This window comes from Oncorhynchus masou, chromosome 13 (assembly GCF_036934945.1).
Source record: "Oncorhynchus masou masou isolate Uvic2021 chromosome 13, UVic_Omas_1.1, whole genome shotgun sequence".
In the NCBI taxonomy this organism is placed as follows: domain Eukaryota; kingdom Metazoa; phylum Chordata; class Actinopteri; order Salmoniformes; family Salmonidae; genus Oncorhynchus; species Oncorhynchus masou.
The window spans coordinates 46,673,528-46,679,713 of NC_088224.1; positions in this window are offsets into that span (position 1 = coordinate 46,673,528).

Below are 6,186 nucleotides of genomic sequence, written 5' to 3' on the forward strand. Positions count from 1 at the left end.
ACATCACTCCATCCAACGCTTGGTATTGCGTATGGAGATCTTAGGCTTGTGTGCGTCTGCTCAGCCATGGAAACCCATTTCACGAAGATCCTGGCGAACAGTACTTGTGTTGACGTTGCTTCCAGAGGCAGTTTGGAACTCAGTAGTTACCGAGGACATTATTTTTTGGCCTAGCACTTCACGGCTAAGCAGTTTACTCCTAGACGTTTCCATTTTACAATAAAAATGACTTCCAGTTGACTGGGGCAGCTCTAGCAGGGCAGAAATTTCACAACTGACTTGTTGGAAAGGTGGCATCATATGACGGTGCCACGTGGAAACTCAATGAGCTCATCAGTAAGGCCATTTTATACACCTGTCAGCAATAGGTGTGGCTGAAATAGCTGAATCCACTCATTTGAAGAGGTGTCCACATACGTGTACATACAAAAGTATTGCAGCACAAATAAATGCTTCACAGAGTTCAAGGTAACAGACATCTCAAGATCAACTGTTCAGCGGAGACTGCGTGAAATCAGGTATTCATGGTCAAATTGCTGCAAAGAAACCACTACTCGAGGACAGCAATAACAAGAGACTTGCTTGGGCCAAGAAACACAAGCAATGGACATTAGACCAGTGGAAATCTGTAATTTTGTCTGATGAGTCCAAATGTTAAATTTTTGGTTCCAAACGCCTTTGTAGGAGGCAGAGTAGAACAGAAGAGATGATCGCTGCATGTGTGGTTCCCACCATGAATCATGGAGATGTGATGGTGCTATGTTGGTGACACTGTCAGTGATTTATTTAGAATTCAAGGCACACAGCATTCTGCAGTGATACGCCATCCCATCTAGTTTGTGTTTAGTGGGACTGCATTTGTTTTTCAACAGGACAATGACCTAAAACACACCTCCAGGCTGTGTAAGTGCTATTTGACCAAGAAGGAGAGTGATGGAGTGCTGCATCAGGTGATCTGGCCTCCACAATCACCTGACTTCAATCCAATTGAGATGGTTTGGGATGAGTTGAACCGCAGAGTGAAGGAAAAGCAGCCAACAAGTGCTCAGCATATGTGGGAACTCCTGCAAGACTGTTAGCAAAGCTTTCCTCATGAAGCTGGTTGAGAGAATGTCAGGAGTGTGCAAAGCTGTCAAAGGCAAAGGGTGGCTACTTTGAAGAATCTAAAATATTTGTTTAACACTTTTTTGGTTACGACATGATTCCATATGTGTTATTTCATTGTTTGTCTTCACTATTATTCTACAATGTAGAAAATAGTAAAAACAAAATAAAAAACCTTGAATGAGTAAGTGTCCAAACTTTTGACTGGTACTGTATATATGCAGTGCATTCGGGAAGTATTCAAACCCTTTGACTTTTTCCACATTTTGTTACGTTACAGTCTTATTCTAAAATGTATTAAATAGTTATTTCCCCAACTCACTCTAAACACAATACCCCATAGCGACAAAGAAAAAAATAGGTTTGTAGAATCTTTTTGCACTTTTATTTAAAAAAAAAATGTTTTTAATGAAATATCACATTTATGTAAGTTTTCAGACCCTTTACTCAGTACTTTGTTGAAGCACCTTTGGCAGCAATTACAGCCCTGTGTCGTCTTGGGTATGACGCTATAAGCTTGGCACCCCTGTTTGGGGAGTTTCTGGCCACTACCATAAAGGGCTGAATGGTGGGAGTGCTGCAGAGATGGATGTCCTTCTGGAAGGTTCTCTCATCTCCACAGATGAGAGATGGCTCTGTCAGAGTGACCCTCAGGTTCCTGGTCACCTCCCTTACCAAGACCCTTCTCCCCCGATTGCTCTGTTTTAGCATGGCGGCCAGCTCTAGGAAGAGTCTTGGTGGTTCCAAACTTCTTCCATTCCAAGAATGATGGAGGCGACTGTGTTCTTGGGGACCTTCAATGCTGCAGACATTTTTTGGTACCCTTCCCCAGATCTGTGCCTCGACATAATCCTGTCTCGGAGCTCTACGGGCAATTTCTTCGCTCTCACATGCACTGTTAACTGTGGGACCTTTGCTTTTCAGAATCATGTACAATCATGTTGTAGACAATTTTAATCAATTTTAGAATAAGTAACAAAATGCTGGAGTGAGTATGTATGTGTGTGTGTGTGTGTGTGTGCACGTATGTATGTACCTGTAATTTTCATCATAGATACACTTCAACTATGAGAGAAAATGAGAGAAGAAAATCCAGAAAATTACATTGTACAATTATTAATGAATTTATTATGGTGGAAAATAAGTATTTGGCCAATAACAAAAGTTTCTCAATACTTTGTTATATACCCATTGTTGGCAATGACAGAGGTCAAATGTTTTCTGTAAGTCTTCATAAGGTTCACACACTGTTGCTGGTATTTTGGCATGCAGATCTCCTCAAGAGCAGTGATGTTTTGGGGCTGTTGCTGGGCAACACGGACTTTCAACTCCCTCCAAAGATTTTCTATGGGGCTGAGATCTGGAGACTGGCTAGGCCACTCCAGGACCTTGAAATGCTTCTTAAGAAGCCACTCCTTCATTGCCCGGGCGGTGTGTTTGGGATCATTGTCATGCTGAAAGACCCAGCCACGTTTCATCTTCAATGCCCTTACTGATGGAAGGAGGTTTTCACTCAAAATCTCACGATACATGGCCCCATTCATTGTTTCCTTTACACGGATCAGTCGTCCTGGTCCCTTTGCAGAAAAACAGCCCCAAAGCATGATGTTTCCACCCCCATGCTTCACAGTAGGTATGGTGTTCTTCGGATGCAACTCAGCATTCTTTGTCCTCCAAACACGACGAGTTATATTTCGGTTTCATCTCACCATATGACCTTTCTCCCAATCTTCTTCTGGATCATCCAAATGCTCTCTAGCAAACGTCAGACGGGCCTGGACATGTACTGGCTTAAGCAGGGGGGACACGTCTGGCACTGCAGGAGTCCCTGGCGGCGTAGTGTGTTACTGATGGTAGGCTTTGTTACTTTGGTCCCAGCTCTCTGCAGGTCATTCACTAGGCCCCCCTGTGTTGACGTGACGCCACCTTAAAACCAGATTTAAAGCATCGAAGACATTGCTGACACGTGGTTCGGGGATTTCTGTAGACCAAATCATAATGTTGGTAAACAAAGCAGTTCCAGTGTTGTGCAACCACAAAATGTAAGGAAATTAGGAAAGGGGGGGGGGGGGGTGTAAAACACTTACACGTTTCTTTAAATTGGTAGTTTGATTGCTTTGTTCATGGAGGAAATGCTAAATAGCTATAAAGGAGCTGTTGGAGCTGACCTGTATGCTGGCCAGCACCATCTATTGTTTTCTAAAATACATAGGCAGACAGCTCTAATTGTAATATTGGATAGATAGCCAATCTGTTCTTTTCATGACAATAGCGACAATTCTCACGGTATTTTAACTTATCCAATCTTCACCCACAGTGAAGATTCTGAGATTTCCATACCCAACTACAACATTTTCCATCAAGATAGAACTGCCTAAGGGGGAGGAGTTGCAATCTACTCCAGAGATGGCCTGCAAAGTTCTGTCATACTTTCCAGGTCTATGCCCAAACAGTTTGAGCTTCTAATTTTAAAAATGAATCTCTCCAGAAATAAGTCTCACTGTTTTGCCGCCTGTTATAGACCCCCCCTCAGCTCCCAGCTGTGCCCTGGACATCATATGTGAATTGATTGCACCCCATCTAGCTTCAGAGTTCATTCTGTTAGGTGACCTAAACTGGGATATGCTTAACACCCCGGCAGTCCGACAGTCTAAGCTAAATGCTCTCAATCTCAAACTAATTATTAAGGAACCCACCAGGTCCAACCCTAAATCTATAAACATGGGCACCCTCATAGATATTATCCTGACCAACTTGCCCTCCGAATACACCTCTGCTGTTTTCAATCAGGGTCTCAGCAATCACTGCCTGCATCCGCTATGGGTCAGTGGTCAAACGACCACCCCTCATCACTGTCAAACGCTCCCTAAAAAATTTCTGCAAGCAGGCCTTTCTAATCGACCTGGCCCAGGTATCCTGGAAGGACATTGACCTCATCCCGTCAGTCGAGGATGCCTGGTCGTTCTTTAAAAGTAATTTCCTCACCATCTTAAATAAGCATGCCCCTTTCTAAAAATGTAGAACTAAGAACAGATATAGCCCTTGGTTCACTCCAGACCGGACTGCCCTCGACCAGCACAAAAACATCCTGTGGCGGACTGCACAAGCATCGAATAGTCCCCGCGATATGCAACTTTTCAGGGAAGTCAGGAACCAATACACACAGTCAGTCAGGAAAGCAAAGGCTAGCTTTTTCAAACAGAAATTTGCATTCTGTAGCTCTAACTCCACTAAAGTCCATGGAGAATAAGAGCACCTCCTCCCAGTTGCCCACTGCACTGAGGCTAGGTAACACTGTCACCACCGATAAATCCACGATACTCGAGAATTTCAAGAAGCATTTCTCCACGGCTGGCCATGCTTTCCCCCTGAATACCCCTACCCCGGCCTCCCCAGCTTCTCTTTCACCCAAATCCAGATAGCAGATGTTCTGAAAGAGATGCAAAACCTGGACCTGTACAAATCAGCTGGGCTAGACAATCTGGACTCTTTCTAAAATGATCCGCCGCCAATGTAGCAACCCCTATTACCAGTCTGTTCAACCTCTCTTTCGTATCGTCCGAGATCCCTAAAGATTGGAAAGCTGCCGCGGTCATCCCCCTCTTCAAAGGGAGTGGCACTCTAGACCCAAACTGTTATAGACCTATATCCATCCTGCCCTGCCTTTCTAAAGTCTTTGAAAGCCAAGTTATTAAACAGATCACCGACCATTTCGAATCCCACCATACCTTCTCCGCTGTGCAATCTGGTTTTCGAGCTGGTCACGGCTGCACCTCAGCCAAGCTCAAGGTACTAAACGATATCCTAACCGCCATCGATAAAAGACAGTATTGTGCAGCCGTCTTCATCGACCTGGCCAAGGCTTTCGAGTCTGTCAATCACCGTATTCTTATCGGCAGACTCAACAGCCTTGGTTTCTCAAATGACTCCCTCGCCTCGTTCACCAACTACTTCTCAGACAGAGTTCAGTGTGTCAAATCGGAGGGCCTGTTGTCCGGAACTCTGGCAGTCTCTACGGGGGTACCACAGGGTTCAATTCTCGGGCCAACTCTTTTCTCTGTATATATCAACGATGTCGCTCTTGCTGCGGGTGATTCCCTGATCCACCTCTACGCAGACGACATCATTCAGTATACATCTGGTCCTTTTTTGAACTAACCTCCAAACAAGCTTCAATGCCATACAACACTCCTTCTGTGGCCTCCCAACTGCCATTAAACGCTAGTAAAACCAAATGCGTGCTCTTCAACCGTTCGCTGCCCGCACCCGCCCGCCTGACTAGCATCAGAACTCTGGACGGTTCTGACTTAGATATGTACAGACATAGCCCATCTGTAAATAGCCCACCCAATCTACCTACCTCATTCCCATATTTTTTTTATTTACTTTTCTGCTCTTTTGCACAACAGTATTTCTACTTGCACATCACCATCTGCTCATCTCTCACTCGTGTTAATTTGCTGAATTCTAATTACTTCGCTACTATGGCCTATTTATTGCCTTACCTCCGCTTGCCATTTGCACACACTGTATATAGACGTTCTTTTATTTCTATTGTGTTATTGACTGTACGTTTGTTTATTCCATGTGTAACTCTGTGTTGTTGTTTGTGTCGCACTGCTTTACTTTTACTAGGCCAGGTCACAGTTGTAAATGAGAACTTGTTCTCAACTAGCTTACCTGGTTAAATAAAGGTAAAATTATTTTTTTTAAACTGTGCAGCATGCATGCATTGTAGGCAAAAACAGTATAGTTAACGTTAGCTAGCTGTAACGTTATTAAGCTAATCTATTGCCCCCCCCCCCCCTCCAACTGGCTATTTGAGTTTATTTAGCTAGGCTAGTCGGTTAAGTACAAATTCTTATTTCCAATTACAGTTTATGTTCAAGTTATTGTCATGTTATTTGTAAAACAAGGTATTTTAGGTACCTTGTTTTAAAACTGACCACAAGCTGCCTGCCAGTGGGTGGTAGCTATCTAAACTGAACAAAAATAGAAAAAGCAACAATTAACTATTTTACTGAGTTACAGTTCCTATAAGGAAATCAGTCAATTGAAATACATTCAATAGGCCCTGATCTA